The 23,587-nt window shown below is 44.4% G+C and overlaps 1 non-coding gene across 1 annotated transcript; it reads right to left on the minus strand.

The window, feature by feature from the left end:
- Positions 1 to 3,144: 3,144 nt before the first annotated feature.
- TRNAS-GCU (transfer RNA serine (anticodon GCU)) lies at positions 3,145 to 3,226 on the minus strand. Its single transcript has one exon. It is a non-coding gene; the product is annotated as a tRNA-Ser (tRNA).
- Positions 3,227 to 23,587: the final 20,361 nt, after the last annotated feature.

The following is a 23,587-nucleotide window of genomic DNA, read 5'->3' on the forward strand; positions in this document are numbered from 1 at the left end:
AAGAAGGAGTAACGACCATCACCGACGGTCGCAAATGTCAGAGAGGAATCGGTGAGGGAGAGTTCCACCATATATATATGAGAGAACGAAGAATCACGACTATTGTCGTGGGGGTCGCTTCTCCTTCGTTCCCGTGTGCTAGACATTTTGGTGTAACGCACTCAGGGACGAAGTGAGGAGCGACCATCACCGAGAGTCGAATATATACACCACGTGAGCTGAGAGTTTTCAAGAAAAGACTCGACAGACTGATAGTCAACCCGTGATGAATAATAATGATCTAATTTAGTTTTTGCAGTACATATATTTAATTGTATATGTTTAATCTTTGAATTATGAACGTAGGAAATATCGTCATCAGACGACGAAAGTCTCCCGGGGGAGTGCAGCTGGTGCCACGACGATTGAGGTCTGTGCGACAGGCCTCACCTGGATGATGATCGGCGCTTCAGCATTAAGCTCGAGGAGACCTTCGATGTTGAAACGGTACGCAACGACGACAAGTGTTTTTTTGTAATTAAACATGACTACAACTATTTCAACGTGTAATTTTCATCTTTTACAATTCGAGTAGCTTATCCCATGCCATGCAAGACGCTGTGTCTTGGAGAGGATGGGTTTTGAAGACCATGAAAGTTTTAAAACAAAGAAAATTCACCTAAGGACTCATCATGATGTGGATTTTGAAGTAAAGATGTATAATTCTGAGAGCGTAACCCATTTTGGTTGCAAAAAATGGGAAGCACTTTGCAAGATGTATGGTTTTGATGAGGATATGCTTGTCACCATGCATCTTGGTGATCCTAAAATCGAGCAAGACAATATGGATATTTGGGTCCTTGTTGATACGCCTCCAATTCTACCGCTATGTGAGTTTCTCAAACATAGTTATTAGCTAATTTATATTGTTTATTTCAAAATAGTTGATAGCTTATTTCCATTGACAACTTATTTTCATTCTTCAAAGAATGTGCGGGAGATGGTAGACAAAACCCACTACACCGATGGCTCCGAATTAACTTATCAAGAGAAAATTATCTGGTCGGATTTTGTACTGATATTGAGAATTACAATATCTACAATCAAACTCCTCAACATTATGGTCAATACGTGCCACTAGTGCACGTGTTGAACTACGGTAACTACCATGGAGATACCCTGGTAAGATTTTTTACTATTACAACATCCGTGCATCTTTTGCATACTTCTAAAACTAGTACATCATTGCTAACTATGAAGTTATTACTATGTTTTTCAACAGATAACCCTAGAGAATTGTGTGCCTCATTTGATGTATCAGAAAGGTAGCCTTAATATTTTGAACATACAGCCAGGTCATCCTATGAATCTCAACTGTCCATACCAGATTCCTAAAAGGAATGGAGACATGCAAATCAAAGGATGTAAAAAATGTATGGACAGTCATAAGGAGCTTCTTGGAAGCAAAAGGAAGCGAAGCGCAAGAATTGGAGACAGGATGATCTCTATTCTCCATAATGGAGAGTCAGGGTCTATATTGTTTTATGTTATTTTACCTTAAAGAGGGTATTTAGGTCATACCTAATATTGATGATCATGTGCTAAGAACAATTAAGTAGGGTTGGTTCGATAACTATGAGGATGATGATCGTATGACTTGCTATTAATAACGAGTAGAAGTTGTATGATGATGATTAGTAGACTTGTTATTATATATGATGATGTATGATGCGAGCATGAAGAGTTATTATATATCAGCGGGTGAAATGAACATGGATTGGATGGAAGTGAAGGCAACATGCATGTGGTGCATGTCGAAAGTAGTACAATCCAAACTTGATAAAGTTAGGGTTAGTATTACTTTCGACATGCACCATGTGTTGCCTTCACTCCAATCTAAGTCATGTTTAGGCATAGCAGTAGCGTTGGTAAACCAAGCACGGAGATATAAGAGAGGGCACTTCTCTTTATTAGCTAACTAATAACAACCTAAATTAACCCCCAAAACCCCTAAACTAGCCCCTTTCAAAAAAAAACCTCAGCTGCTGACGCGTGGATGCCTTTTGGTCCCAGTTGGTGTCACCAACCGGGACCAAAGGCCCCCCTGCCTGGGCTGGCCGCAGCGACCACGTGAAGGCTCATCTGTCCCAGTTTGTATAAGAATCGGGACTAAAGGCCAAGGATATTAGTAATGACATTTTAGTCCCGGTTCCAAAACCGGGACAGAAGGCCCTTATGAACCGAGACATATGTGCCTTTTTCTACTAGTGATTGGTTAGCAAGAAATAAAAATGAATTTCACAAAGCATATAGCAGTCCCTGGAAAATGATTGATGCTGCCGGCCTGGGTACGTTGCTGTTGTAATTTTCTGAGGCAAAAAATAAATAACAAAAACGACACGGCACCTGAGAGATTCGAACTCTCACGCACTTCATTTGTAGAATAAGGAGAAAAAATGGTGTTTATAATTGGTCGCCGGTGATTTTTAATAGCAGCAGCAAGACATAGGCCATACGTGTACATGTGTCCTTATTGTATGGGAATGAGGAGAAAAACCGAGTGCTTATGGATGATTGTTAGTGATTTGAATGAATAGTACAAACAAAATACGGGTCATGCTTGTACGTGTTACCATTCTACATGTAATGCAAATGCAATGTCCCAATAGTTTGAACAACAATAGAGTTGATGGGTTATAATTCTTGAAAATTCAAATCATCTCTACTCCTGCATCTAAGTTTTCAAGTGCAATTTATTTTATTTCTAGCTATTGTGTTGAACTTTTTAGAAAAGGTGACCAAAGAGCTCGTGGCAGCTGTGTCGTGCCTGCTCCGGCGCTTCCTCGACTCGCCGCCAACGTCGCAGATGGTGCCGCAGCCGTGCAAGATTATTGTGGGGTCCAGTGCACGGGCGCCAGGGCAAAGGTGCCAGAGCTTGGTGTTTATGTGTGATGTTTTTTTTTTTCCGTTGCAACGCACATGCATGTTTGCCGGTAAGAATAATGGAAGAAGACCACATCAGGCAGTGAACTATTGGTTAGCAAGAAATAAAAATGAATTTCACAAAGCATATAGCAGCAGTCCCTGGAAAATGATTGATGCTGCCGGCCTTGGTATGTTGCTGTTGTAATTTTCTGTGGCAAAAAATAAACAACAAAAATGACACGACGCCTGAGAGATTCGAACTCTCGCGGGGAAACCCCATGTACTTAGCAGGCACACGCCTTAACCACTCGGCCAAAGCGTCGACTGTGGTAGTTAAATTTTTACCTCCCTGAAACAGAACTGCGCAGCGAATAAGTGATGCAGCTCCTTTTGACACACTATCTGTCTGCTAAAGACCTTTATATAGGGATGATGAAGTGCAACGTTCTGTTCCGCACGATGGATGGCAGAGGGCGCTCCATCTCACGCCGATCGATCGTGGAAATGGCATGCACGAATATATGCTGGCAGCCAAAAGGGTGGTCGTTACTATACTTGGTACTCACATCTTTGCTGATATAACAACTGTAGTTGTGTCGCCACTTGGACATATATGCTCGCCCGTTGATGATTCAGGCTTTGGTGACAGGAATGGCTACGAGACAAAAGCTCCATTTGCGATTAAAATTCAGAAGAAGAAGAAAAAATGCGTCCGCTCGGTGAAGAATCCAAAACCGTTGCAGTGGAGATTGGAGAACAGCGTAAGCAAAACGAGCGGACAACCGCCAACCAGACGAAAAACGGTGGAATACAAACTGCAAAGCCACAAGCAAGGCCAGATCATGATGATTCAGCAGATATGGATAATTCAGTGGAGACGAAAAGCGATTTTTGTCAGCGCTTCTCTAGTGAGGAAGCCAAGGGCCTGCACATGCTTTCGTGACTACTGTCTGTGCCTTTTTCCCCCCCGGCTGATACAGCCAGAGCTTGATGAACAGAATGATGGATAAACAGATTAAAGGTCTAAGATCTGTTCCACAGTGGGTGTGTACCACTAACATCTGTCTGCGCTGGAAAAGTCGAATGGAGTCATCCTAATATATTTTCTCAGTGTAGTTGTATCGAAAATCAATGTGCACTGGATTGGTATGTTTTTGTAGACAACGAAAAAAAACACTTTTCTTATAAAATATTCATCACATATAAATAAAAAAATGATCACCAGGTGTTAAAGAAAGTTCATTCATATTTTAAAAAATAATATCACGTATCCGAAAGAAAAATCATCACATATTTTCAAAACATTCACTCAGATTGAAATTCATCACTTATTTGAAAAATGCCCATTGTCTATGAAAAAATGTTCACCATGTATTTAGAAATTTCTTATGATGTATACAAAAAAAACATCACGCATTTAGAAAAAATTTTGGGCCTTCAAAATGCCCGAAACTTAAAAATTGTTTTTTTTAGAAAATATTCACTGATTTAAAAAATCATGAATTTAAAGAATGTTCAATGTTCAGCAATTTAAATTTTTACACAAATGTTAACAAAATATGAATTAAAAATTGAAATTAAAACTAATTTACAAATTATAAAAAATATATTCATGAATTTTAAAATGTTCCAAAATTTTCAAACACGGGCAAATGGCTGTTTTGCTAATTTAAAAATATTCAAACATTACAAAATGTAAAATAAATTCTGAAAATATACATAAATTCGATAATATTCCAGAATTCGAAAATATTCTAAAATTTTAAAACTATTCGTGAATTAATAAGATATTCATGAATATAAAGTAAAAACTAACACATCAAACCTGAAAATAAATAAATGGGGAAAAGACAACAAAAAATCAAGGGGAAAATGCAGAAAGAATTGGAAGAAGAAACCAAAAATAAGGAAAACTGGAGCCACAATAGTGGGCCAGGCGACGAGCGCTGCAGGGGGTATGCGCATGGTCGCTATCCCTACGCACGGAATAATAAATGTCCTCATAGAGCTGATACGTGCTAGACCTATCTATATTTTTTATTTTTAATATTACTGTTATATTTTTTTTTGTATAGCTTTGGCACCAATTTTTTTTATTTTCCTAACTAGCCAATTAATCAAGTGCCCAGTGTCAAGTTGTTTTCTGCTTGTTTTTGGACTTTCAAGAAAATAATTTTTACAGAGCTAAAAAACCGAGAAAGAAGACACAAAAAGTTTTGCACCGGGGAGCTTCCGAAGTGACCTACCCCAGTTGTGGAGGGGGTGGCCCACAGCCACCACACATCCATGGGGTGGCCACATGGGGCCCATACACATACTTTCCACCGCCTCTTGGTGCCCATGGATTTCTATTGCTTCGGAAATCCTGAAAATAATTATCAATGATTTTTTCTGTCGCTGCACACTTCTGTTTCGCCGCGATCAAATCTGAAGGCCTTTTCGGTACTCTGCCAGAGGGGTAATTTATCACTGTAGTCATCTACATCAATCTTGCTACCACCATGATCAAACGTGACTAGTTATCTTTGGACTATGGATCTATGGCAGTAACTAGATGGCAATCTCTCCCTTGTTCTTTAGTACAATGATTACATGAGCTGCCCTACATGATTGTGATCCATCTGATCTAATTTTCATTGGTGTTTGTTGCGGTGTGATGAATTATCGCCTTATGATCAGATTTATATATGATTCTTCGTTGGATTCTTATGAGTTCTTTGTTGCATAATTTATAGACATATATGCTCTCCAATCTATTAGTCTTACATTGGCCATGTATAGATGAATGATCTAAGAGGGAGTTGTATATGTTAGTTCGGTTCAATCTTAAAAGTAATATACTACAGTGATAGAAAGTGGAAAATACATTGTATTGTGTTGTCGCCACTAAGGATAAAAAGGTAATTGAGTAGTTGTCCTTTTAACACATGGTGAAGATGATATACTATCTACATCATGTTATCATACTTATTGCAATATTCTATTTTACTTAATGATCACTATAAAGTTTCATGACAATGGGGATTTCTCTTATCAACCCTATGTTATTTACAAAACATTCATATGTAAAACTCATGGTAACAATTCATTAACTTTACGATATAAAAAGGTCAGCTTATGCGTCGAGCTACACTTCATTGCTCTGTGCAGGTGATCCGACAACTCTTCGCTTGCCTTTCCGCGCACCACCAACATTCAGCATGTAAGGAACAAGTGATGGTGCATGCATAGGCGGCGCCACCACAGTCACTGCCTCCACCGGTGCTATTGGCAGTCAGTGCAAAGGGGGCAATGGGGTTGGTGCGCCAGGTTGCGTTTAGCCAAACAATCTGAGGAGCAGCATATGTCGTAGAGAACTAGCCAAGCAAACAAGTTAAATTTCATTGGCTCCCACGGTTTACAGACCAGGTGATCCCAGCCACAGTCACCCAACAAAGGTGGCCTCGTACGTCGACTTGGTGGGTACATGGCTGAGGCAGTCAACTTCCAGGACCTGGACTCTCTACCAGGAGGCAGGGAACAACCGTGATCATGGGCCAAAGGTCGAGAAATTGTATAACGTTGGCGACAGAAATGCAGCCACGAAGATGTAGACCCAAGAGGTGTTCGTCAAACCGTCCTTTACAATGCGCTTGGTGAGCACTTAGGGGCGGACGGCAACCATGAGATCTGATGTTAGCACAGGGATACTCGCGCTATTTAACCATTGGCCCTGCCATAAGATGGCCGAGGCCTCATCCATGATCGCGAGGGAAGAAGCTCTGAAGATAGTCGTAGCGTTGTGAGAGATCGACAAATCGATCTCAGACAAGGAAGGTGATCGGATGTTTTTGCCAGCCACATACAGTAGATGCGAAGGGTGTCGTCGATGGCTGTCAGATAATGCAGCCTCGGCCCCTAAGGCTGGTCATAGTGGAGTAGCTTAGTTAGTAATATAATACACCCCAAGGCAATTTTACTTATGTGAAAAGTATTTAATGAGAAGAGAGATGTTTATGGTAACATAGTATATTACCATAACATAACGCAACCCAAGACAAAATGAGTCTATATGTAAATAAATGAAGGCTTGCATTATACCCCACATATGTTACTACTTCACTATGACCAGCCTAAGCCGCGGGGGTGTGGGGGGTTGTACATTTTTTCAGGCCACCAGACCCCCCCCCCCCCCCCCCCCCCTCTCGTGCAGTCAAGAGCCCGCCCAAAGGAAGCCACGACGAATTACTTCAACTGCAAATTTATTGAAGATTCAAAATGTGTATTACTAGTACTAGTAAAGGTATTAAAGCATCTCATACATGCATACACGAGTAATGCTACATCTACAAAGATTTACTTAAAATTTTACATACAAACCCATGTGAAGGATTGTGACTAGTAATAGGGGGATGAGGAGGCCCACCGTAGTTAAATTCGGAGGGAAGAGAGAATTAGTTTGAAAGGTTAAGTAATCCTTTGTACTAGATTCTTAATAGGTCTAGCATTATTGTGCTTACACAAGCATACACAGTTGACCATGCAGTACATGCATATAGCCTCGGCCAGCCAGCACAACACAACCTATCTAGGGCGCAAAACACTTGTTGCACTCGGCCGAGCAAACGGTGTCGCAATTCTTCAGTTGCGCGCGCGCGCACGAGTAACATGTTTCGGCGGCACAATCGTTGCGGCATGCACTCTTGGCGGCGCCGTGGCAGTCACAGCTGCCGCCGCTGGTGCAGTTGGCGTTGCACTTGTCGGTCTCGGCGGTCGTGCAGCTGTGGCAGCGCCCATAATTCACTCCGCAGTCGGTGCGGCACGCACTGGCGGCGGCGGCGGCGGCGCAGTCACAGCCGCCGCCGGTGCAGTCGGCCGTGCACTTGTCTTTCGCGGCGATCCTGCAGTTGCTGCAGAGAGCACCAAGCAATTCGCATTCGGTGCATGGGTTGGAGGTTGTGCACGCCGAATAGCATGCCGGATACGTATCCGAGTAGCATTGCTGGCGCCGGGACTGAGAGCATGGTGGGTTCCACGGCGCCGGCGCCGGCGGTGTCGGCGCGAGCGGTGGTGGCGCCTGCGCTGGCGGCGGTGGTGCCGGCCCCAGCGACGGACAGCGGCCGCATGAAGGTAGGAGCAGCATGGCGAGGACGGCAGCGACGGCGGCCACCTTGAGAGCGAGGCCAGCTGAACCAGCTGCTGAAGCCATTGATTGGAAAATAAGAGGGATAGAAATGAGAAGATCGACTTACACTGAGGTGCGTATGAAATAGGACAAGGCAGGGCCATTTATAGGCACAGCCCGAAATCATACTTACTACTAACTTATAGCTATCTATCATGTACTACTAGGACTACATGTAAAGTGAATCAAGGCGTGTTGAGATCTGTTACAAGTTGACATATACACAGAGATTGATGTGTGCGTATTTGTATTTGGAGATCTGCGCCGTGCATGTTACAAAGTTGACATGCTGATATAGCAGTGCTACTTATCTTGACCGGGCACGGTTCATCATCTCACGGACTTTCTGTGTGGCTTGGATCTCCATGGAGAAGAACACCTACTTAATTGATTACTCCATTGTCTCTCAAACCTTAATTTTGAAACCTTACTTTTGAAGACAACTTTGCGCGGAAAATATATTTAAGGAGAAGTGGGGGAAATCCTATAGTAGAAATTTTCCTATGTCGACATTGTGCGTATGTTTCCTTCAAAGGAATGGAGCAGAATGAAAGCGGAGGAAGAGTTCATTTGGTATAAGTTTCAAAGAAATAATGCATGAATTTGGTAATCCACTTGGAGTCTCCTTGGCACGTAGGATTCTAAAAATACATGGATCCTTTAGTTGCCAAGAACACATGAATTTGTAATAGAAGGCCGTGTTTGGCAGCACGAAAGGAAAAAAGGAAGGAAGTTTCCCATAGCATTTGATGCATGAAATAGTTGCCATAGAAACAACAAAAAACAAAATCACATGGTTGGACGCGATGGAAATTCTCCCCTCGGATTATTGTATGATGCCTATATAGGTCGACACACGAATTGGTGAGATGGCAAGAAAACACCCATCCACATGCTGGTCTTTGTTCCTCTTTTCCTTTCTCCCGGCTCCAATCACTGGCCCCCTTCCTTTTTTTTACTCCTGCACGTTGCCATTGGTCCAGTCGCCTACACCCTTGCAAATTGCCGCTGCGGGCAGGTTACACTATCTAGGGCCACACCAATCTCTATTCCTTCTCCTTTCCCCACTCACCGAAACCTTCCCCCAATTCCCTGCGGTGGCACGTGCAACAAGAACTGGCGACGACACATAGCATGAGCTTGGTCGCGCACGTGGGAGGAGCTATGGAGCTCGACCATACGGAGGGTGGTTGTGGATGTGATCGAGCACACGCGTTGGAGGAGGGATCTAGGGTCGTTGGCGTCGCACCCACTCCTGCCCGGACACATGACATGGCTTCACCCCCTACCCTTTCCAACTTCCCGTTCCCGATGCATGTCATGGGATCCACGCGAGGCGGTGCGGGATCTGGCAGTGTTTGGAAATCCATGTGACTCTGGTCAGCAATGTCACCGTTCAGAATCGAGAGCACGCGGCTCCCCTCCTCGAATGACTACGCCAAGGCCAGCAATGACTCCATCAAACGGTACACCACCGCCAGCCGGGTGGTGTTGACGACGAGTCGACGAGAGCAGCCAGCGATGATTTTTTTTTTCGTATTCATGTGCTGCCATCATTTTTCTGTGAAAGACATTTGTGTAAAAGATCATTTTCTGTAAAAATGAGACGTGCATATGTTTTTTCAATTTTCGAAATTGCTACTAGTGGCGTGTGAGACAAAGAGCGCGTCATTAGTACATGTGGTTATCAGTGATAGGCTTTTTTGCACACGCCACTAGTTACAGTATCATTTTTTGCAGTAGCGTGTTTTCATTAAGTCAAGAATTGTTAGTATTTCAACTGCGAACTTATTCAAACTTAAATACTTAGTGAGCAGTCCATTGCTAAGCATTAAGCATTCCATGGTAGTTCATACAAGGACACACATCTGACCATGCATGGCCGACCGGAAGAAGCTACGGCCCGTTGCACCCGCCCGTGCAGGTGATCCGGCACATCTTACTTTGGTTTTCCGGGCACTCTATACATTTAACATATAAGGCACAAGTGGCATCGCATTCGGCGCCGCCGCAGTCACAGCTGTCGCCGGTGCAGTTGGCCGTGCACTTGTGGACGGCGGTCGCGCACTCGTGGCAGAGGCGAGGTTGAACCAGCAGACAAGGGCATTTCTCGTTGACAGAGGCCATGCACAACGATCTGCAGATCGAGCTCCCGAACGATTGAGCACAGGCCCCACACGATACCACCGGTGCCGGCGCGGGCGCCGGCGCTGGTGGTAATGATGTCGGTGCGGGTGGCGGTGCCCCCTGTGCCAGTGGCGGTGGTGCCGGCCCCAGCGATGGACAGCGGCCCGACGAAGGCAGGGCCAGCATGGCGAGCATGGCAGCGACGGCGGCCGCCTGGAGAGCGAGGCCGGTTGAGCCTGCTGAAGCCATTAGAGAAGAAGAAAAACGCACACACGAAAAACTGCGAAAGTGAAGATCGACTTAGCCGGTGTGCACTGCGTACGAACTACTAGTAGGGGAAGGCATAGTCACTTATAGGCACACCCAGACATCATACTTGTAGCTAGATATCATGTACAAAAACAACGCATCAAGTCGCTTTCGTGCATCAGTTGACGTGCATGAAGAACGAATCAAGTTGCATCTGGAGATCTGCGCCTTGCATGTTACAAAGTTGACATGCATATAGCAGTGTACTTATCTTGACCGGGCAGGCATAGACTTTCTTTCTGCTTGGCTTGAATCTCCACGGAGAAGAACATGGCCTACTTGATTAATTTGTCGACAGTCTCTCAAAACCTCGCTTTCGAGGACCACCTTTTGCACTGAAAATACACTTAGAGCCTAACACTACTAGGAAGAACCTTATACACAGAATCTTAGCAGCAGCGTGGTTTAAAAACAGAAGCTACTGCTAATTAGCAGTAGCGAGCTCCTGAGAGCAGCGCTACTAATATCTAAGTAGCAGTAGCGCTCTATGCGGAACAAGCGCTACTATTATATTTGCCACGGTATTGCCTCCCGGCTAGATATAATAGTAGCGACCTTTCGGGGGACGCGCTACTGCTAAAGTACTTAGTAGCAGCGTTTTTCTTAAAAACTCGCTGCTGCTAAGTATCACCGCAACTAATTAAGTTTAGTCCCATACTGCTAAGCGAACAAGGTGTTTACCACCTTAAATATGTTACTTCTCAATCTATCTTGAGCACTTGATCTTCATTGAACTATATGTGTATGATTTGTAGCTGCAATATGAATCCTCGCCTGTAAGGTACAGTGAGGATTCATGTTGACTATTTAGATTCTACACAAAAAGATCAATGATGACCAATGTATATTTTTGATGTTTTCACATTGCTTAGACTTACAACGTTTTTTCAGGAAAAAGCGTTACTGATTTTTGGGATAAACAAAAGAAGTAACTGCTTCCATTAGCAGTAGCGTTTTTATGTAAAACGCGCTATAGATAAGTTAGCTATAGCGCGTTTTCTTTACGAGCGCTACTGCTAGTTCGACTTAACCACCACCTCCGGCTCAAAATTTCGCTAAGTCCTCCTTTCTCCCTGTTCCCCTACTCCTGTCGCGTCGCGTCGCCCGAGCCCGAGCCTCCCCTCACCGCCGCCGCCCGAGCCCGCCCTCAACCTCACCGCCGCCGCCTGCTGCCGCTCTCGACCTCACCGCCGCCGCCCTCGACCTCACCGCCACCGCCCGAGCCCGCCCAGGACCGCCGCCTCCCGATCCCGAGCCCGCCCTCGCCGCCCCTACCTCCGTCGCCGAGCACCTCCCCGCCACCGTCTCTCTCCTCTCTGTAAGCCCCCCACCCCTCCCCCACCCCCTCTCTCTTTTCTTAGTTAGTAGATGATTTTAGTAGTAGTAGATGTTAATTTAGGGTTCATAGATAATGATTTTTAGTAGTAGTAGATATTAATTAGTAGTAGTGATGGTAAACTAGTTGTATAATTAGCAGTAGTAGATGTTAATTAGTAGTAGATATAGTAGTAGATGTTAATTAGTAATAGTAGATGTACTAGTTTCTTTCTATTTATAGTAAGTTTATATTTAGTAAGAACGAGTTGAATTAATAGAACTAGTTTAGTTTTAGTTGAACTAGTTTAGTTTTAGTTGAACTAGTTTAGTAAGTAAATTAATAAACTAGTTGAATTAATAGAACTAACGTATTTTTAGTAAGAAAATTAAAATAACTAGTTGAACTACTTTATTTTTAGAAAGAACTAGTTTTTTCTATTTATGGTAAGTTTATATTTAGTAAGAACTAGTTGAATTAATAGAACTAGTTGAACATGTCATATTTTTTGTTATTTTTTAGTTTAAGCAATTATTCGGGATGTACTAGTTGAATTAATAGGGTTTTTGCTTTTGCAGAAATCAAGGAGCCCCTTCATCATCCCCGTCGTCGTCCCCGTCACCGACCCCCTCCGACCTCGAGGTGAGACCAGGCAAATCTCCATGTCAATATGAGTCCTTTATGAGTTTCAGACGATTGTTTTTCCGGAGTGCCCGGTCATGTTTTGGTTACACCTCCGAGTGGCCTATGTTTTGCCGGAGTGTTGATTAATTTCCGTTCCGGCAAATTTCAGACGCTCGATATGTTCTTTTTTAGCAAAGGTCATGCATGATTTTTCCGTGAATTCTGGCATGACTTGTGCTAGAATATGTACAAGTTTGGATTTTCTCGAAAAATAATGATCTAATTTATGTTTTTTAGTACATATGTTTAATTGTACAAGTTTAATCTTTGAATTATGAACAGAGGAAATATTGTACTCGGACGACGACAGTCTCCCGGGGGAGTGCAGCTGGTGCCAGGACGATCGAGGTATGTGCGACAGGTTTGTTGAGCTGGATGAGATCGGCGCTTCAGCATTATGCTCGAGAAGACCTTCGATGTTGAAACGGTACGCAACAACGACATGTGTTTTTTTTTTGTAATTAAGCATGACTTCAACTATTTCAACGTCTAATTTTCATCTTTTACAATTCGACTAGCTTATCTCATGCCATGCAAGATGCTATGTCTTGGAGAGGATGGGTTTTGAAGACCATGAAAATTTTGAAACAAAGAAAATACACTTAAGGACCCATCATGATATTGATTTTGAAGTAAATTTGTACAATTCTCAGAGTGTAACCATTTTGGTTACCAAAATTAGGAAGCACTTTGCAAAATGTATGGTTTTTATGAGGGTATAATTGTCACCATGGATCTTGGTAATCCTGACATCGAGCAAGACAATATGGACATTTGGGTCCTTACTGATACGCTTCCGATTTTACCGCAAAGTGAGTTTCTCAAACATAGTTATTAACTAATTTATATTGTTTATTTCAAAATAGTTGACAGCTTATTTCCATTGACAGCTTATCTTGAATCTTCAAAGAATGTGCAGAAGATGATAGACAAAACCCACTACACTGATGGCTCCGAATTAACTTATAAGGAGAAAAGTCATCTGATTGTTTATTGTACTTTTCTTGAGAATTGCAATATCTATTATCGAACTCCTCCAAATTATGGTGAATACGTGCCACTAGTGCACGTGTTGAACCATGATAACTTCTATGGAGATACCCTGGTAAGGTTTTTTACTATTACGACATCCGTTCATCTTTTGCATACTTCTAAAACTAGTACATCATTGCTAACTACGAAGTTATTTCTATGTTTTTCAACGGAAAATCCCGATGGATTGTGTGCCTCATCTGATGTATTACAATGGTCGCCTTGAAGTTCTGAACATACAGCCAGGTCATCCTACGGATCTCACCTGTGCATATCGGATTTCTGAAACCGGTAAACACATGCTAATCAAAGAGTGGAAAAATGTTTGGACATCCGTAAGGAGGTTCTTGAAAGCAACATTAAGGGAAAGGCAAGAATTGAAGACAGGATAATCTGCATTCTCCATAATGGAGAGCCAGGGGCTATCTTGTTTTTTGCTATTTTACCTTAGAGAATATAGTAGGTCATAAGAGAATGTAGTAGGTCCTATGAGGTACAATATATTTATTATGTGATACAATGTGTTAGAGTTGATGACGAGGAGTACTTGTGATTACGACTAGTGAGCAATTTGCTATGTGATGTCTCATTGATGAAAATGATGATCTTGAGGAGGTGTTATATGAAATGATGTATTATGATGATAAGTTGTTAATGATATGATGATGATGATGATACTTATTACATCATGGGGTGAAAGAACCGTTGACTAGTTTCAAGTGGATGGACGAACCGTGGACTAGTTTCAAGTGGATGTCCATCCACTTGAAACTAGTCCACGGTTCTTTCACCCTATGATGTAATAACTCATTATGATTTCAAAACAATTTTTAAATTCCTGTTGTATGAAAACTTGTGTAAAGGTGTACGAATACAACATGAAATAAAAAAGAAATAAAATACGAAATAATAGTAGCAGCGCGGGCAGGGAGAAGCGCTACTACTAATTACCAATAGTGCACCTCCAGGAACACGCTACTACTAAGCCGATTTAGCAGTAGCGCGGACGGAGGCACGCTACTGCTATACGTTAGCTGTAGCGCCTTATCAGTAGCGCATCGCCCCGCGCTACTGATAGGCTTAAAACTCGCGCTGCTGCTAGGCTTTTCCCTAGTAGTGTAATAGAGGGTTAAAGCTCCCCTCAAGAGGATCGTGAGATGACGAACGCTTTCTTAGGAAGGCTCGTTCGAGCGAATTGCGTTCCTAGAGAGCGTTTCCTCAAAAAATAGCTCCCAGGAAACGTTTAGAAATTATCGTCCTATAGTAGAGAGATTTGACGTGCTACAACAGAGAGATTTGTCATGCAAAAGAAAAAAATTGACATGCTACAGTAAAAAATTAGCATGTGTTTGGCAGATTTTGCCACGCTGCAGCAGAGAGAATTGCCATGTGGCTAAGAAAAAAGAAAGCGAAATTGCCAGCTACATCTTGCCGAACTGCCATGCTCTACAAAGTAGTTTACATACATGCTTTCAGTAATGGTGATGCAACATATAGGGTGGTGCCATTCTACACACGGGGTCGTTATGTAGGAACCGTGTGTGATTCGGAATGATTGCGTCGTTTCCATGTGTCTCCGGTTTAAGATTCGCACGTGGAATTGGACTCGCCAAAGTGTTCCCCAGAGAAAACATACTCAGGGAACGTCAACTCTATAAGGACTCTTTGTTCAAAGAAAAAGTGAAGAAAATCATAGGAATAGAAATTTTGAGCATAATTGGTTCGATGCCAAAAGTTGGCATGCCAATATTTGGCAAATGACAAATCTTGGCTGGTGATTGATCGGCTACCAACTTTTTTTGTCAATGTCACAAAAAGTTGCCAAATTTTGACAACTTCTGATTTTGCCAAATATTGGCACTGTTTATATGTTCCGTTCAAAGAAGTGGAGCAAAAGAAAAAGGGAGAAAAAATTCTTGCGGTCTCAATTTTAAAGGAAAACGCTAGAATTTGACAATTCATTGCTATAGGGCGCCGACAGCGATCCAATCAATTCATGCATTGGTGGAGGCTAATGGTTGATCTCATTTTTCAAAAGGTTAGGTGCGAGTTCACATCTAGTTGCAGGCATGTTCTTGAGGTTGCAGTGGTTGTCTTGGTCGGGTATGTTGTGTTAACGATGGTCTTGGGCCTCGGCACCCTTGTATCTGGCTCGAACGATGTCCCTTGAGTGCTAGTCCGGTGTGTGTGGTTTTCGCCGATTTTTCTTAATTAACCGATGCCATGTATGGTTTTTGGGTCCGGTTTCCCTTATTAACCGGACAAATTCTCTTCTTCTATATGCAATACGGGAGCTCCCCGCCTCTGACAAGGTTCCATAAAAAAAAACAATTCATTGGTCCCATTGCATTTCAGGAAGCCCCGGAGTGTGCAAATACAAACTATCATGGAAAAAGGTACAGCAGGATCAAAGGGTGGATTAGCAAAATTACTTCAGAGGTCTGGTCGAAGTGTGCCCATATACTCTGCCATGACTGCCACTACCAGTCTTCCTAACAAGTTTGGCTCCAAGTAATGACGAGCCATTAAAAAGCCAGACAAGTTGTGACGCCATTTCCTATGGAATGCTGATGAGGAGGGCCATGGTGCGAAGTGTCTGATTAGTTGAAAATTCATCTGTGCACCAAAACAACTTGTTGGCATGGAATCAGAAACGGTGAGTGTTACATCCATGTCCATCGCCCTAGGTGGCCTTGGCTCTAGTGGATGAATCCCGAATGACCATGGGTGGGTCTACCCGGAAAAAAATACTGTGAGACCGGGTCTCACAGGCCATCAAGTGAGACTCACTTCGATGGATGACATGTGGCATCAATCTCAAAGCAGATAATACTACTTTGCCCATCAATTTTCATTCCCGGCTGCTATTCCCCATTGTAATTCCTAGAGGTGCTTAACACAAGTACTAAAAACGACCTAGGGTTTGCCTTGTATGGCTGTCGTTCATGACGGCCACACACCTTGTCACCGGCGGCCGCTCCGGACGATGAAGTGGCGAGTAATTGTCCATGGCCGCACTGAACGATCTTGTCACCGGCGTCCTTGCGAGACGATCCTGTGTCAATTTCTTGTCAGCAGCCACGCCGTAAGACCTCGTCATGGCTGCGCGGCAAGATGCCGATGACATGGCTGGTCGTACTCCATCTTCGTGGATGGCGGCCATGCGGCAAGACCACTCCTTGTTGATGGTGGTCACGCGTCAAGACGGCCTTGCCATCGGCTGGAGCAACTCCCACTCTACGCCGGCCAGGTCCCAGGACGCATGTAGCTGCTCGTCATCAACATTTTCCTTACCTGCTGCAAGCCAGCACATGGCTGTTCACATGTACTGCATATATATTCCGTGCAGGCATGCATCTCACTCACACTCAACCTGGACGGAGGAGTCTAGCTAGACGGACAAATCACATCGGGTGTCATGGAGATCGCTGGCACCGGCATGAGTGGAGTGCAGCAGCACAGAGTAGTTTGATGCATCTCGTACTGCCGCCGTGGAGAAGTAGTTGGTCCGGCCGCCCCACTTCTCCGTGCACGGCCTCCATGTGTACGTGCAGGTGCAGTCCACCGGGCTAATTTTTTTAAAATAATATTTTTTTTAGTAATTTGCACAAATATTACGCCCAAAAAATTATTTTCAAAAATAATACACCATCGGCCAGCAGCTGACCGACTGGTCCTAGTCAGCTAGCAGCAGGCCGACTGAACCTTATCGGCCAACTGCTAGCCGACAGGTGGCTTCTCGGCCACGCGGAGGCCGACTATTGGCCAGGCCACGTGGGGCGCTAGCTGTCTGCGCGGGCTGGGTCACAGGCGACCCAGTCAGCCAGCTGCCGACCGATCGGCCAGCTGCTGGCTGACAGGGAGCCGGCCCCGCAGCGTACGCCCCTTTCTCCTCTCCTTCTTCTTTCCCTTTCTCCCACCGCAAACTTCTCTCTGTTCTTCCTTCCTCCTCTCTCTTACACGAACTAGCTCCAATTAATACACCAAAATGCCCCGTTTTTTCGTGGATTTAGCACCGTGAATGGGTTCTACATAGTTAGGGGAGCCAAAAGAGACCTCGATCTACTGATGGGTAGCTTGTGGTGGTTGTGGTGAGCATTTTGTTGGAGCATTTTTTCAGCGCATTGGTGGAGGTTGTGGCGGTGGTGGAGGTGGAGGTGGTGGTGGTGAAGCTGGGGCAGTGTGGTGGAGGTGAAGCTCCGGTAGTTTGGTGGAGTTTCCGGCTCCAGTTCCGGTGATTGAAGGCCGCCGTTCGTCGTTCGCACGCACGCTACAAGGGTATATTTCAACAAACATTTTTATTTTCGAAGTTGCGTGCAATTATTGTTATTTGCTCCGGTAGTAATGTAAATATATTTAGGTAGTCGTGGTGAGCATTTTATTTCCCGGTACTGGTGTGCAATTATTGTTATTTGCTCCGGTAGTAACGTAAATATATTTAGGTGGTCGTAGTGAGCATTTTATTTCCCGATTTTGGTGTGCGATTATTGTTATTTGCTCCGGTAGTAACGTAAATATATTTAGGTGGTCGTGGTGAGCATTTTATTTCCCGGTACCGGTGTGCCATTATTGTTATTTGCTCCGGTAGTAACGTAAATATATTTAGGTGGTCGTGGTGAGCATTTTATTTCCCGGTACCGGTGTGCAATTATTGTTATTTGCTCCGGTAGTAACGTAAATATATTTAGGTGGTCGTGGTGAGCATTTTATTTCCCGATTCCGGTATGCGATTATTGTTATTTGCTCCGGTAGTAAACGTAAATATATTTAGGTGTGTCAGTAATTGGAGTTGTTCCGGTAGTAAACGTAAATATTTAGGTGTTCTTGGTGAGCATTTTAAGTTGTTGTTTAATACTTGTATTAGTTGCTCCGTTAATATTCTGTAATATATAGCTAGCTAATATATAGACATGTCTAATATTTCTTAGTGGGGGTATATTAAGTTGTTGCTTAATACCTGTATTTCGTTGTTGAAAAAAAATAGGTGAGCCGAGATGTCTGATGTAGTGAACTTCAGATTTTGCTATGGTCCTGGTATTGTCCAAACAACTGAGATGGGAGCAGATCTGAGTGAATTTACTCATATAGATGTGCCAATGAGCGCACCTCAAACATGGTCTGTCAGTCAGTTGAAAAAATGGATTGCGGCAAGTTTAGGTCTTGATACTGAAACACACACCGTCGGTGTTCATGCATTGTGGACACGGTCAAGTTCAATAATTTACTTTTATTTGAGGCCGATAGAGCGAGACTCCGAATGGGTGCGGTGGTTACAAGGTTGTGAACGAAGGGGATGCAATCCTGTTGCTTTAGTTCTTCTCGTCGTGAAGGAGGTCACTGCACATGAAGGCGAGGGTGGCTACGATCCTGGTCATAACAGTGTAGGGAGGCAGTTATCTATGTCAAATGTTGGAGATGATTGTTACGAACAAGGACAGAGCAGTCAGGTAGAAGGAGGAAATGCTTATGGTTATGAACCAGGGCAGAGTAGTCAGGTAGAAGGAGGAAATGCCGATGGTGATTACAATGGCGAGGTGGACGCTGACGAGGTAGATGGGCACATGGAGGACCAGATGGAAGAAGAAGACACCGATGTTGAAAGGGGTCATGCCGATGATTCTGACGAGTCGGATGAAGAAAAAAATGCAGAGGAGGCCCCGAATCCTGCATCATGGAATCATGACTTCTCATCTGCAATGACCGTGAATGATGGACATGATTTAGCCTGGCAATATCACTAGAACAATATTGCGACGGGTGCTATGTATCCGAACAAGCAAGCCCTGAAAGATGCAATAATTAACTGAGAAATGTCCACGCAAAGGGTTTTCACAGCTCAGGTGTCCAGTCAGAAATTACTGACAATGGTATGCAAGAACGCAGATTGTCCCGCCAGGGTGCACGGCTTTGTCCCTAAGTATGGCACAAGTTGGGTGATAAGTGACTTAGTTAATCACACTTGTCTTATTCCCTGCATCCCTCAGGATCATGCTAACCTTTCATCCACGCTTATTGCTCGGTTGTTTTACGATGAGATAGTACAGGGCAAAGCTATGGAAGTGAAAGCAGTCCAGACAAAAGTCTTTGCCAGGTTCAAGTACAGAATTTCTTATGGCAAGGCTTGGAGGGATAAGCATGCGACGCTTGAGAGGAGATTTGGTTCTTATTTTGATGCATATGACTCTGTTGTTCAGCTCCTCCACACCCTGCAGCAGCGGAATCCAGGCACCTATATCGATATCCAAGACATGTTCATGCCAGAGTTCCCAACTATGAGGGTGCTGCATCGTCTCTTCTTCTTTTTCGGTGTATGCATCGAAGCTTTCAGGAATTGCCGTGGATATCGATATAGGTGCCTGGATTCCGCTGCTGCAGGGTGTGGAGGAGTTGGACAACAGAGTCATATCCATCAAAATAAGAACCAAATCTCTTCTCAAGCGCCGCATGCTTAGCCCTCGAAGCCTTGCCATAAGAAATTATGTACTTGAACCTGGCGAAGACTTTTGTCTGGACTGCCTTCACTTCCATAGCTTTGCCCTGCACTATCTCATCGTAAAACAACCGAGCAATAAGCGTGGATGAAAGGTTGGCATGATCCTGAGGGATGCAGGGAATAAGACAAGTGTGATTAACTAAGTCACTTATCACCCAACTTGTGCCATACTTAGGGAGAAAGCCGTGCACCCTGGCGGGACAATCTGCGTTCTTGCATACCATTGTCAGGAATTTCTGACTGGACACCTGAGCTGTGAAAACCCTTTGCGTGGACATTTCCCAGTTAATTATTGCATCTTTCAGGGCTTGCTTGTTCGGATACATAGCACCCGTCGCAATATTGTTCTGGTGATATTGCCAGGCTGAATCATGTCCATCATTCACGGTCATTGCAGATGAGAAGTCATGATTCCACGATGCAGGATTCGGGGCCTCCTCTGCATTTTCTTCTTCATCTGACTCGTCAGAATCATCAGCATGACCCCTTTCAACATCGGTGTCTTCTTCTTCCATCTGGTCCTGCATGTGCCCATCTACCTTGTCAGCGTCCACCTCGCCATTGTAATCACCATCAGCATTTCCTCCTTCTACCTGACTACTCTGCCCTGGTTCATAACCATAAGCATTTTCTCCTTCTACCTGACTGCTCTGTCCTTGTTCGTAACAATCATCTCCAGCATTTGACATAGATAACTGCCTCCCTACACTGCTATGACCAGGATCGTAGCCACCCTCGCCTTCATGTGCAGTGACCTCCTTCACGATAGGAAGAACTAAAGCAACAGGATTGCATCCCCTTCGTTCACAACCTTGTAACCACCGCACCCATTCGGAGTCTCGCTCTATCGGCCTCAAATAAAAGTAAATTATTGAACTTGACCGTGTCCACAATGCATGAACACCGACGGTGTGTGTTTCAGTATCAAGACCTAAACTTGCCGCAATCCATTTTTTCAACTGACTGACAGACCATGTTTGAGGTGCGCTCATCGGCACATCTATATGAGTAAATTCACTCAGATCTGCTCCCATCTCAGTTGTTTGGACAGTACCAGGACCATAGCAAAATCTGAAGTTCACTACATTAGACATCTCGGCTCACCTATTTTTTTTCAACAACGAAATACAGGTATTAAGCAACAACTTAATATACCCCCACTAAGAAATATTAGACATGTCTATATATTAGCTAGCTATATATTACAGAATATTAACGGAGCAACTAATACAAGTATTAAGCAACAACTTAAAATGCTCACCAAGAACACCTAAATATTTAGGTTTACTACCGGAGCAACTCCAATTACTGACACACCTAAATATATTTACGTTTACTACCGGAGCAAATAACAATAATCGCACACCGGAACCGGGAAATAAAATGCTCACCACGACCACCTAAATATATTTACGTTACTACCGGAGCAAATAACAATAATTACACACCGGTAACGGGAAATAAAATGCTCACCACGACCACCTAAATATATTTACATTACTACCGGAGCAAATAACAATAATGGCACACCGGTACCGGGAAATAAAATGCTCACCACGACCACCTAAATATATTTACGTTACTACCGGAGCAAATAACAATAATCGCACACCGGAACCGGGAAATAAAATGCTCACTACGACCACCTAAATATATTTACGTTACTACCGGAGCAAATAACAATAATTGCACACTGGTACCGGGAAATAAAATGCTCACCACGACTACCTAAATATATTTACATTACTACCGGAGCAAATAACAATAATTGCACGCAACTTCGAAAATAAAAATGTTTGTTGAAATATACCCTTGTAGCGTGCGTGCGAACGACGAACGGCGGCCTTCAATCACCGGAACTGGAGCCGGAAACTCTACCAAACTACCGGAGCTTCACCTCCACCACACTGCCCCAGCTTCACCACCACCACCTCCACCTCCACCACCGCCACAACCTCCACCAATGCGCTGAAAAAATGCTCCAACAAAATGCTCACCACAACCACCACAAGCTACCCCATCAGTAGATCGAGGTCTCTTTTGGCTCCCCTAACTATGTAGAACCCATTCACGGTGCCAAATCCGTGAAAAAACGGGGCATTTTGGTGTATTAATTGGAGCTAGTTCGTGTAAGAAAGAGGAGGAAAGAAGAACAGAGAGAAGCTTGCGGTGGGAGAAAGGGAAAGAAGAAGGAGAGGAGAAAGGGGTGTGCGCTGCGGGGCCGGCTCCCTGTTGGCCAGCAGCTGGCCGATCGGTCGGCAGCTGGCTGACTGGGTCGCCCGTGACCCAGCCCGCGCCGACAGCTAGCGCCCGACGTGGCCTGGCCAATAGTCGGCCTCCGCGTGGCCGAGAAGCCACCTGTCGGCTAGCAGTTGGCCGATAAGGTCCAGTCGGCCTGCTGCTAGCTGACTAGGACCAGTCGGCCAGCTGCTGGCCGACGGTGTATTATTTTTGAAAATAATTTTTTGGATGTAATATTTGTGCAAATTACTAAAAAAATGTATTATTTTAAAAAAAATTAGCGAGCAGTGTGGCGTACAGCCCCATGGACGAGCAGTCTGACTAGCCGCCAGTGCTGAGGTCCTCTCGCGCGTCGGCGCGGCCATGGACGAAAAGTCGTTGCTGCATCGTGCGGGTCGCCAAAGTCCTTGGGCGTGGCCACCAAGAACGTCAGCAGGAAAAGAAAACCCTAAATCGTCGGAGCTATGTATCTGTTCGAGCACACGAAGCAAGTTTGGGATTGCAGTCGGGAATAGCTATTGCGATTGAAAACTGGTGAAAGTGGAATTACTTGCTTTGAGATTAGAGAGGCCGCGTGCCATTCATCCGAGTGGAATTACTCTGTGGCAGTGCTGACAAGGACCTCTACTCGTTGTACAATGCACAACCATTCGCCTTGTTAACGGTACTCGCGCCAAATTCTGGGAGGACCAATGGCTACATGACCCTGCACGTAGGGCTACTGCCCCAGGGCTGTTCGCCTTGTGCGCTTCTCACTTTCAAGGATGCCCTCATTGATAACATGTGGATGTGGGCCCTACATAGACTGAACTCTGATAAGCTTCTGGTTGATTTGATTGCCCTCTGGGACATGATTTAGTCAGTCACCCTCTCTAGACGGCCTGACACGACCGTCTCGAAGCTCAACACCGATGGAGTTTACTCCACGGCCTCGGCATATGGTTCTCAATTCCTTGCCAGGATCCTAGAGCCTAATCTTTCTACTGTGTGGAAGGTTAAAGTTGAGCAGAAGGTTAAATTCTATCTATGGCTAATGATCCACAACCGTAACTTGACGGAGAATCGTCTCGTTGCCCGGGCTGGCCTCACTCGGCAACCTACCCCCTTTGCGACCGAGCTCCCCAGATGGAAGTTCACCTACTCCTTCATTGCACTTTTGCTTCGAGAGTATGGGCCCATCTCCATGCCTCTGAACTTTGATGCTCGTGCAGCTGGAGCAGATGCATCCGCGACTTGATTAATGCATGGTGGTGTACGATACGAGCCACGACGCGATCGAGCAAGGAAGCAAGCTACCACTGCATGTTTCGATGCATGG

Source organism: Triticum aestivum, chromosome 7A (genome assembly GCF_018294505.1).
Source record: "Triticum aestivum cultivar Chinese Spring chromosome 7A, IWGSC CS RefSeq v2.1, whole genome shotgun sequence".
NCBI lineage: Eukaryota > Viridiplantae > Streptophyta > Magnoliopsida > Poales > Poaceae > Triticum > Triticum aestivum.